Genomic DNA, 12,375 nt, shown 5'->3' with positions numbered 1-12,375 from the left:
TTGTTGAACCAATAAAGTCTTGTGGAAACCACCCAAGAAAGAAAGGAAGGAAGGAAGGAAGGAAGGAAGGAAGGAAGGAAGGAAGACAGGCACTAAGGAATCTTTTTTTTTTAGATCTTTTATGATTGTGTGAATTTTAGGCATGTCCAAATATATACATATGAGTAAAGGACTTTACCATAACTACATTATACCATAATAACAAACTTTAAGTTATTTACTATGTGTGGTACAGTTATTTACTTGTTGCGGTCAAAAGACAACTTGCAAGAGTCAGTTCTATCATCTGGGCTCTGGGTGTAGAGCTCAGGTCACTAACCTTAGCAACTGATTCCTTTATCCTCTGAACCATTTAATCAGCTCAACAAAAATATGTTTATGGCCATTTAAAAAGATTTTATTATGAGGGCTGAAGAGATGACTAATCAGTTAAGAGCACTGGTTGAGGACCTGGGTTCAATTCCTGTCACTCACAGGACAGCTCACAGTAACTCCAGTTCCAGCTGTGCATACCCCTCCCTCTTTTTAAAAATATGTATGTATGACTCAAGTATTGGCTCAAGTGCCCCAACCCATGTGTGGTCTGGAGGGCTGCTGTGTGGAGTTGGTTCTCTCTTCCCACCTTCTGTGAATCCTGTACTGGGACTCAAGTCTCCAGGACTGCGAGACAAGAGTCTTTATTTGTTGTGCCATTTTTTTGTTGTTCTTTTGTTTTGTTTTGTTTTGTTTTGTTTTGTTTTGGTTTGTTTTGGTTTGGTTTGGTTTGGTTTGGTTTTGGTTTTTGATTTTTTGAGACAGGGTTTCTCTGTGTAGCCCTCTGGCTGTCCTGGAACTCACTCTGTAGACTAAGCTGGCCTCGAACTCAGAAATCCGCCTGCCTCTGCCTCCCAAGTACTAGGATTAAAGGCATGTGTCACTACTGCCCGGCTGTTGTGCCATTTTAAAAATAGATGAAGAGCTTAATTTAGAAGCCAATGAACACAATTGTTTTCTCCCTACTCAAGCTAAAATGTAGTGTTTCCCTTCTTTATAATGAAGATAGTGGGGATGACTCCACAGTTAAAAGAGCTACTTGCTCTTGTAGAGGACCTGAGCTCCATCCCCAGAACCCACATGGCAGCTACAACTGCCTGAAACTCCTGTATCAGGGACCTAATGTCCTCTTCTGGTCTCCATGGCACCAGAAACACATGCGGAACACAAACACACACGAGGGCAAACACTCATGTACAAAATCATAAACAAAGACAGGGCCAGTGAGACGGTCCAGAGGGTAAACTCTTGCCACCAAGCATTCTGACTTGAGCTCTAGTCTCAGGTTCCACATTATAGAAAGACAGACTTGACTCTTATTAACACACACACAAACATACACATGAACGCATGCACATGCGCACACGCGTGCACACACACACAAGTAAATGTAATAAACTTAATAAAATGAATACTATTGCTTTAAAACATGAAAATAAATGAAGGGCTGGAGAGATGGCTCAGTGGTTAAGAGCACTGACTGCTCTTCCAAAGATCCTGAGTTCAAATCCCAGCAACCACATGGTGGCTCACAACCATCTATAATGAGATCTGATGCCCTCTTCTGGTGTGTCTGAAGACAACTACAGTGTACTCATACATATAATAAATAAATCTTTAAAAAAAAAAAAGAAAGAAAGAAAGAAAATAAATGAAGATGGCCGGCAATGCCATTGGCAACCCCTGTGACTTTGTTACCAGAAGAAATGAAGCTACTTCTTTTTTTTATTTTGTTTCTGTTTTTTTCGGTTATATTAAATGCAGGTTTATTGGCCCCAAGGACTGAAGCCAGGGTAATCACCAAGGGGAGAGAGAGAGAGAGAAGGGGAGAGGGAAAGAAAAGCTAAGCTGCTTTCTTATCACATCATAGTTCTTACATATGTCTCAGAAATATAATTTACATTCATCACTACTTTGAAATTACTGTGCTTGGGGCTAGAGAGATGACTCGGTGGTTAAGAACATGCTCTGCTGTTACAGAGGCTCCAAGTTCTGTTCCTAGCTGTTGTTAGACAGCTTTTTAATTCCCTGTAACCACAACTCCAAGAGGATCTGATTGCCTCTAGCTTCTGAGGACATCTGCATTCACGTGTGTGGGTGCACACACACAGGCACACACATATTCACATAGTTACAAATAAAATGCATATTGAAAAATTTTAAATTATTAGACCTGACCTAGATCCTGTAATAGGTCAATGATAAAGCATGCACCTACCATATTTTAAAGTATTTGATAGTTTTATTTTAAATGTCTTGTGATTTTATATATATATGAGTACACTGTTGCTATCTTCAGACACACCAGAAGAGAGTATCAGGTTTCATTACATATGGTTGTAAGCCACTCTGTAGTTGCTGGGCCTTGAACTCAGGACCTCTGGAAGAGCAGTCAGTGCTCTCAACCACTGATACATCTCTCCAGCCCTGATAGTTTTATTTTTATAAAGTTATTTTCGTTTATACTCTTATACTTTTTATTTTATATACCTGAAAATACCGTAAGAAAAGAGTTCACTGGCTTAACTGACTACCACTGGGACTGGAGAGGATCCTATGGCACAAATACAGTAAACACACACACACACACACCCCACACACCCTGTATTAACAGTAGTAATAGTATTTGTTATTTGTTCATGACAATCTAATTCTATAGAACCTGAGCTGTTTTGAATGTGTGATGTGACTTTTATTTATGTATTTATCCATCTTTGTAAATGTGTATTTGTATGTGTATATGTAAATGTGTATTTGTGTGTATATGTAAATGTGCATTTGTATGTGTATATGTAAGTGAGTGCACATGAAGGCCACTTACAGAGTATGGAGGCCAAAGAACAAACTCTTACTATAGGAGTGTTGGGATTTCAGCCACTTGATCCTACCCGCTGCTTTATATGGGTTCTGGGGATTTGAACTGAGGTCATCGAGTGAAAGGACAATGTAAACCCCATTTGTCTCCATTTTAAGAACCAGGCCTAATTTCAGAACAGGTCCGTAAGGCACCAGCTTCAAGAATAGACTGTAAGTTCCAGAAACTAGTCCATAAAACACCAGCTTTAGGAACAAATCATAAAATCCAGAACAAGATCATAAAACTCCCTCCCAAAGAACAGCCTGGGGATAATCACAAAAATAGAAAAATATATCAGAATGGGCCATCTACGCTTGGCAGCCCTATTTCAACATACAGTTAAAAGCTCATAACGTAGGAATGCAGACCACTGACCACCTGTGACCCCCCCTGCACCCACCAATGAAATTTTAGATTTCCTAATCCTCTTCTAGAGAGTTCCCCTAGTTCCCTTTAAAAAGGCCTGCATGCCTTTGTCTGGGGTCACCATTTGAGAAAATAATTAGCCTCCACAAGCTAGATATTTCTACAAAAGAAACACTCTGTTTTTACATACAAAGTCTGAGGTCTTCCTTAACCTAGTTTTCAGACCCTAATACAAGTTGTATGGAGCTGTCTCCCTAACCCTGATTTCTGAGACAGGGTCTCACGTTTCCCAGACTGGTATCAAACTCAGCACTTCAGCAAGGATTATTCTCTTGCTTCCATTTTCTGAATGATAGGAGGATAGCCATGTGCCACCATGCCCAGTGCCCCGTTGTGACATAACCATACATGCTTCTCACTGTGTTCCTGGAGAATGCTACAGTGTCTGCTGGCCTTATGTACTAAAGAAGTAAAGCTCTTTTTGTTTTCGAAAAATCAGTGATGGTACTGGGATTGTTAGTGTCAGAACTTGGGCCCAGGAGGCCAGAGCAAGCCAAGTTCAGCCTGTCCCTGATAGGTCAACCTAAGAAACACATAGCAGTGGAAAGCAGAGACAACACCTTTCTTCACTGTGGCCACACTGGGAAAGGAACCGATTAAGAGGTTCAGTTTATCTTCTGACATGAGGTTTTGGTTATGCAGAGGGAAAAGAGACACACAGCATACCTGGGCCAGAGACATAAATAAGTGGGCAAAAAAGAACTTGCTGCCACATCTGACAACCCAAGTTTGATCCCTGGGACCTACGTGGTGGAAGGGCCAGTTCCCAAAAGTTGTCCAAATGCATGCCCTCCCTCTCTTCTCCTCCTCCTCCTCCTCCCCTCTCCCTCCTCCTCTCCCTCCTCCATCCTGTCTTCTTTTCATGCAAGCACACAACACATACACAAAATTAAAATGTAATAAAAAAAATTTCAGTAGATATGCTCAAAGCATTGTTGGTCAAAGCATGGTCCTGGTTGTGGTGGTTTGATTAAGAATGCCTGCTGTGGCTTCATATGTTTGAATTCTTGGCCTTTACTTTGTGGATCTGTTTGGGAGGTGTGGCCTTGTTAGAGAAGGTATACCGCTGGAGACAGGCTTTGAGGTTTCAGAAGACTCATACCATTCCATCTGCTCCTTATTTCCAGATCAAGGTGTGAGCTCGCAGCTGCTCCTGTCCAGGTGCCTTTGCACCGCCATCGTGGATGCTATTCCTCTGAAACCAGGGCCAATTAAACACTTTCTTATAAATTGCCTTGGTCATCATGTTTTGCCACAGCAACAGAAAAACAATAGGACACCAATATAGTCTTGTCTTTCTAGTAATTTGCAGGTCAACCAGAGTTCTGCAATGAGACCTTGTCATAATAAGCCCTCCTTTCAATCCCTACCAATACCTTGTCCCCCCAAATAGAAGCAGATTGGACTCATGAAGAACCATGGAGTCTCCACTACTCAGCTTCCACAGTTACTAATGTGCACCCAACGTGTTTCATAGGTACTCCTTTATCCTTCTTCCACAAAGACATTTACACACAAATAGGAGATAGCATATTGATATGTTCTTCTATACAATTAACTATAACTCTGTAAAAGCCCCTTCCACACATACAGAATATTTAAAAGTAAATAGTTCCTTTATGTCTTTAGGTATCTAATGGATGTTCAGATTTCATTACCTCATATATATCAAATCAGCATCTAAATAAAGGTCAGACATTTAATTTGATTAAGATATCTCTGTCTGGGAGACCTCGGGAAGCTGAGGTGGGCCAGCGCAGGCAGTATAGTGAGACCATCGTTTAAAAGAAAAACATTTTTAAAGATGTCTCTATCTGCCTTTTCAACAAATGGTGCTGGTTCAACTGGAGGTCAGCATGCAGAAGAATGCGGATTGATCCATCCTTGTCTCCTTGTACTAAGCTCAAATCCAAATGGATCAAGGACCTCCACATAAAGCCAGACACTCTGAAGCTAATAGAAAAGAAACCGGGGAAGACCCTTGAGGACATCGGTACAGGGGGAAAGTTTCTGAACAGAACACCAATAGCGTATGCTCTAAGAGCAAGAATTGACAAATGGGACCTCATAAGGTTACAGAGTTTCTGTAAGGCAAAGGACACCATCAAGAGGACAGATCGGCAACCAACAAATTGGGAAAAGATCTTCACCAATCCTACATCAGATAGAGGGCTAATATCCAATATATATAAAGAACTCAAGAAGTTAGACTCCAGAAAACCGAACAACCCTATTAAAAAATGGGGTACAGAGTTAAACAAAGAATTCTCACCTGAAGAACTTCGGATGGCGGAGAAGCATCTTAAAAAATGCTCAACTTCATTAGTCATTAGGGAAATGCAAATCAAAACAACCCTGAGATTTCACCTTACACCAGTCAGAATGGCTAAGATTAAAAATTCAGGAGACAGCAGGTGTTGGAGAGGGTGTGGAGAAAGAGGAACACTCCTTTACTGCTGGTGGGGTTGCAAATTGGTACAACCACTCTGGAAATCAGTCTGGCGGTTCCTCCGAAAACTGGGCACCTCACTTCCAGAAGATCCTGCTATAGCACTCCTGGGCATATACCCAGAGGATTCCCCACCATGTAATAAGGATACATGCTCTACTATGTTCATAGCAGCCCTATTTATAATTGCCAGAAGCTGGAAAGAACCCAGGTATCCCTCAACAGAAGAGTGGATGCAAAAAATGTGGTATATCTACACAATGGAATACTATTCAGCCATTAGAAACAATGAATTCATGAAATTCTTAGGCAAATGGATGGAGTTAGAGAACATCATACTAAGTGAGGTAACCCAGACTCAAAAGGTGAATCATGGTATGCACTCACTAATAAGTGGATATTAACCTAGAAAACTGGAATACCCAAAACATAATCCACACATCAAATGAGGTACAAGAAGAAAGGAGGAGTGGCCCCTTGTTCTGGAAAGACTCAGTGAAGCAGTATTCGGCAAAACCAGAACGGGGAAGTGGGAAGGGGTGGGAGGACAGGGGGAGAGAAGGGGGCTTACGGGACTTTCAGGGAGTGGGGGGCTAGAAAAGGGGAAATCATTTGAAATGTAAATAAAAAAATATATGGAATTAAAAAAAAGATGTCTCTATCTTTTTGTTTTCTTGTCACTTAATAGTTGAAACTGAATCACACAGAATTAACAAATCTTAAAATGTTTGACCTATAGATAACTACGCATAACATCTTCAAACATAAGATCCATGGAAAAAACGAAACATGCAATAAATCACTAGTCCCAAAATCATCAGCCAGGAGTAAGAGGAGATTAAGCTTTGCTTCTCAAAAGCCCAGCCCTTGCCCAGTGGCTGAGCAGGTGCTGACACAATGCTCAGCCTTGGGCCCCAAAGGTGTGGCCTCTCTGTAACCTGACCAGGGACCTGCTGAACCGCTCAGACTGGCTTTTTCTGTTGGGGGGCCCAGGCTCTGGGCTGCTCCACACTTCCTCTTCATCCTAGTATCCCAGGCCCTAAACTGTGAGTCTGTCCGTTCATTCTGGGTGGGTGGAGTGAGGCTCTGATGACCTAAGAACGCAAAGCAGTTAGGTCTGTGGTAATAGAACTAGGGACTCAGGCCCTGCGTTCCTAGTTCCCAGTCTGCCCAACTGCAAATGAGCTTAGAAGTGATCATTTTAGCTGAGCGGTGGTGGCGCATACCTTTAATCCCAGCACTTGGGAGGCAGAGGCTGGTAGATTTCTTGAGTTCAAGGCCATCCTTATCTATAGAATTCTAGGACTACACAGAGAAACCTTGTCTCGAAGGGGGCGGAGGAGAAGTGGTCATTTTGTAAGAGGGTGGAAACTGGCTTCAGATGCTATAGCAAGCGACACAAACATATATTCTTGAAAAACAAATGTAGGTTCTGGGGAACTTGTGGTCTGACAGCTCTTCCTCTGTGTGCTCATTTAGAACCAAAAGTTTCTCTACTTTGTCTATGAGATGCTGCATAACACAATAAGTTTGAAGTCAAAATTACCAGCCAACTAGAATGCAGAGTATGTTTACTTCCTGCAGCAGCCAGAACAAAACACCAGAAGCTAAGTAGGAATGGGTTATCTCACAATTTAGGGGCTGGAATGAAGAAGGTGTTGAGAGGGGTGTTGGTTCTGAGGACAGGGATGAAGAAATCCATCCCATGCCTCTTCTCAGCCTCTGTTTGCTCACAGCATCTGGAGTTCCTTAATTCACAGAAACAACGCTCCGTTCTCTGGCTGAATATCCTTCCATTGGTCCAAATGGATGTCTTTGTCCAGATTTCTCCTTTGGGACAAGGCCAGTAGTCATACTGAATTAGGGGCCTGCCCTGACTTCATACAGACTAATTACATCCATCCACAACATTCTTTCTAAATAAAACTATTTTCTGAGAGAGTAGGGATTGGGACTTTGCTGCAGGAATGGAGGGAGACATGGTGGACACACACTCCTGCCCATTATACTGATCTGTATGAAATAGATGTATGGTATTTTTACTGATTTCTTATCAGTTTACAGTTGCTTCTTTGCTGTCCTGGAAAAATTCCAATCCTCTGCATAACACTGAGTCTAGCATTTGCGTAACTAGAGTGCCTGAAGATCCTCCCTCCTTCCCCCTCCCTCCCACTCTCTTTCCCTCCTCCTCCTCCTCCTCCTCCTCCTCCTCCTCCTCCTCCTCCTCCTCCTCCTCCTCCTCCTCCTTCCCCCCCCTCTTCCTCCTCCTCCTCCGTTCTTCCCTCCCTCTCTCCCTCCTCCTCTCAAGTTTCCTGCAGGTAGACGACTGCAGGAAAAGTCCGTATTTTGTCTTCCAGTCTGAAACTGTTCTTTGAATTGATAATCATAACATTTAAGAATTAATTGCCGAGGGAGCCCAGTGGCAGCGGCTTTAAACGCTGCACAGAAGAGGCAGGAAGATCTTTGTGAGTTCCAGGCCAGCTTGATCCAGGGAGTGAGTTCCAGGTTCCAGGACAGCTAGGGCTACACAGAGAAACCGTGTCTTCAGAAACTAAAAACAAGACCAAAAAGAACCGTTGAAGGATGATTGAAAATATTTAAAGATCTGGGATTGTCAATATAGAAGCAAAATTTTCCTCTGTGTGAATTGTTTTAAGAAAATACTCTGGAGAAGGGACAGAAGCCAAAAAACCCTGCAATTTCAATCACCAACTTTAATAAAAGGAGTAGGGAAAAGATTTTTAAAAGTCCTAACGTGGGTTCCCGACTGCGCGGAGCCAACGCAGTCTTAAAAAGACATTAGGGCTGCTCCGAGCTAACCTTCAATACGTTAAAAAACCGAAGGTCACTTTCCACAGTGTTTGTGAACTCTACGATTTCATTAATTTTCATATCACGGTATCTCCCAACTTTTCATTTTAGGCTGCTCCTAAAATAGAACATTGAGAGAGCGGAATGGTTTCCTAGGCGAAATGGGCTGCTGTTTCTCATTTAAATCTCACTTAACCGTGTCGGTGCTGGTTGTAAGTGGGTTTGTGGTACAGATATGAAATAACTTGTAGTAATCATTTCTGTCCTTACAACCACGTTGGCAAAAGCGCCTTCACCCACTGGGACAAGCTATTAGCAAGATACTAGCTGCATCTTTAAGGTTCTTTTAGTATTGGACAATAAATAATTCGGTTTCATAACAGATATCGTGGAAAAACCGAAAACTAAACCGCCCAACGTGGGGCTCGAACCCACGACCCTGGGATTAAGAGTCCCATGCTCTACCGACTGAGCTAGCCGGGCAGCTGTATCATCTGCTTTTCTAGATTCCTTCAAAGGAATGACAGTATTTTAATTTGTTTCAAGTGGCATAATATTAAACCATTTTTTTTCTCCGAGCTTCTTTTTCTCTGCTTTTCCGTTTCTTTTCTTTCCTTCTTTTTAATAAAATCGCTTGCTAAATGAATTGTCTTTTGTTTCTGCCTCCGCGCGAGCAAACTTCTGCTGTTCAATACAAGTGTCTAAAAGGCCCTCTAGCGGCCAGAGTCTCCGGTTCCCTTAGGTAAAGCAGAGCAAGGAAGCTGGTCCGCTACCTGCTGGGAGGCCCGTCACCCAGAAGTTTCCGGCGCTGTCAGGATCTGGTCGCGCGCTCTGCGCGGGCACCAGCGCAGCTCAGGAGCAAAGTCTGGAGAGTCTTCATCGCCTCAGCTGATAGCAAGGGGTGACAAGATGGCTCAGTGGGAGGGAACTTAACTTCCCAACCCCAGCTAACCGACTGCTTGGTGTTCCATCCCTGGGATTCCCCATCGTGACAGGAGAGAACACATTGCTGGGTGCGCGCGCGCGCACGCACACACACACACACACACACACACACACACAGTTGTTATTTAAAATACCTTGGAAAAAGAAGCTAACTGAATTTACGAGACTCAGGAAGCTTAGAAAGAGAAGATGCAGAAGGCCCTTCCTTCCCCAAGGAGCCCCAACTACTATGCTTTTCTGAAGACCACAGTAGGGTGGGCGGGCTCTTCCATGTCTCAGCTGCCTCTGGGTCACCCACACTTGCAAGTAATCCCAATAAACTCCCAAGCTGAACTTGGGTACAATGGAGTCTGTTGGCTGGTGCCCTATCAAAGCAGACGTTTGTTCACATATCGGAGAGAAAGTTACATAATACCTTCTAAATAAAGAATATTGACCGGCAGGAACAGTGGGTGCTGCTTACCACTCTAATCTAGACATAGAACATCAGTGAGATAATGTACCATCATCAGTAATGCCATACAAGGTCAAGGGTAATTATTCTCAGTTACGTATGAATTTATTGAGAACAATGTATTTATTGTATTTATTGAGAATCTACGTATTCGTTGAGAACAATGGTTCTATTTAATCTCACCAGAAATTGTTTGGATCCACCTGCCTTTAGATCTTATTGCTTGACTCTACAGGATGTAAAAGGGTATGGGAGGGGAGGCGGGCAGTGGTGGTGCACGCCTTTAATCCCAGCACTTGGGAGGCAGAGGCAGGCAGATTTCTGAGTTCCAGGCCAGCCTGGTCTACAGAGTAAGTTCCAGGACAGCCAGGGCTATACAGAGAAACCCTGTCTCGAAAAACAAAATAAAAGTGGGGGTATGGGGTAGAAAAATAATATAAGGAAGAAGCAACATTGTTGCTTTCTGTCTTATGAAACTCACTATGAACCAAACTTACCTTGAATTCAGAGATCTCCTATCTCTGCCTTCTGATGCTGGGCTTGAAGGCATTGGTTTGGTTTTGATTGGAAATCAAGCCCAGACCCATCTTCATTTTATGTAGGCTGAGCTACAATGTTACATCCCTTTTCAAGATTTCTGCTAGGTTACAAGAGCCGGAGGATCCTAATTTTCATATATAGTAATCGACCTGGACATAATGGTTATGGACAGATGTGGGGATTAACTGGAGAATTTTAACAGTTTGATGTAAGAGATGAGATAAGGATGTGCTGAAATGGAAAAGTGTAGATGCTTGACTTGATGAGAGCAGACTGCTCAGTAAAATGTCATCTTGCATTAAAGTAAAAATCCTAGCCAGGCATGGACCATGCCTTTAATCCCAACACTCAGGAGGCAGAGGCAGGCTGGTCTCTGAGTTGGAGGCCAGCCTGGTCTGCAGAGGGAGTTCCATGACAGTCAGTGCTATACAGAAAATACTGTCTCAAAAACAAACAAATGAACAAAAAACAAAGTTTTTTTTTTAAGAGTCTAAATAAAGACTGATTTTGGGGGCTGGAGAGATGACTTAATGGTTAAGAGCACTGACTGCTCTTTCACAGATCCTGAATTCAATTCCCAGCAACCACATGGTGGCTCACAACCATCTATAATGGGATCTGATGTTCTCTTCTAGTGTGTCTGAAGACAGCTACAGTGTACTCATATACACAAATAAATAAATCGTTTTTTTTAAAAAAGACTGATTTCTGGATGAATGTGAAGAATTTACTTTTTGGTTTTTTCTTGTCTTTTGAGTCTTCTAAAATGTGTTTGTTTCTGCAATAAAAAGTGGTTTTTGTTTGATTGATTTTTGTTTTGTTTTGTTTTGTTTTTTTGAGTAGGTGACAAAAGACACGGAGACCATTAAACTTTAAAATGTGGCTGACAATAAAGTTCACATAAACAAGACCCAAAAGTTCTGAATATTTCATATGTATACATGGACTATAAATCCAGCTTGAGCATCCCTAACTGGCAAAGAAAAGAAGAGGAAGCCAGAAGCCAAAAAAAGAGGAAGAGGAGGAAGGGGGAGGAGAGGGAAAAGGGAGAGGGAAACCTGGTGCAGTTCATTATGCCCAAAATTCTCTTGGGTTAGTTCTCATGGCTAAGTTCTGTATCCTTAAGACCCAGGAGCAAAAAGAGTCAACTATACAGATCTTGTGTTTTAAAATAAAAACATACTGTTTATAAGATACCATGATATCCCCTTTACCCCTTTTAATTCTATAATGGTTTTCATGTCTTCCTAGGCTACTCTCAAGCCCTATGTACTTGAAACCTTGAACCTCTTGTAGCTTTAATTTTTTTCAAGCCTTATTTTTAATGATGGTTCTTAAACACTCCCCTTGTAGCCCACCACCTACCAGAGTAGTGGGAAAGAAAGGGTACAGGGATATGGAGGGGGTGGGGGGTGGGGGCAGTAGAACTGTTTAGAAAGGTTCTCTGGAGCAACTCCCATCTGTGTTGTTTGGAAATAGGCAGTCAGTTCACAGGTCAGCAGGAAGTGGCAACTTGATCCACTCACAAACACGTCATGGATATACTGGCAGTCCACTTTGGTAGAGTCGGGATAACAATAGTGCTGACACGACCTAGCAGAGACAGGCAATAGTGCCTCCACTTGAGTCAGCTGAAGGGACCTGAAGGAAGACCAGGAGAAGTTCTTACCTGTGCCTCTCTCAGGGAAGTGAAGATCAGCAAAGACATGAGACCCACAAGTATTGCACAGCTAGCTGTATCAGCAAGCCAAGCTCTGTCTCCATCACTCCATGGAGTCCTATTAATATCCTTCAAATATCATGTGTCCTCCACGTGCCTTGCCTCAGCAGGTGTCTTGCCTCAGCACATGCATCTGATAA

The 12,375-nt window shown here is 42.6% G+C and overlaps 1 non-coding gene across 1 annotated transcript; it reads right to left on the bottom strand.

The window, feature by feature from the left end:
* Window positions 1-8,986: 8,986 nt before the first annotated feature.
* Trnak-cuu (transfer RNA lysine (anticodon CUU)) lies at window positions 8,987-9,059 on the bottom strand. The gene has a single exon. It is a non-coding gene; the product is annotated as a tRNA-Lys (tRNA).
* Window positions 9,060-12,375: the final 3,316 nt, after the last annotated feature.

Source organism: Apodemus sylvaticus, chromosome 7, assembly GCF_947179515.1.
Source record: "Apodemus sylvaticus chromosome 7, mApoSyl1.1, whole genome shotgun sequence".
In the NCBI taxonomy this organism is placed as follows: Eukaryota; Metazoa; Chordata; class Mammalia; order Rodentia; family Muridae; genus Apodemus; species Apodemus sylvaticus.
This window is presented reverse-complemented; position numbering and strand designations above follow the sequence as displayed.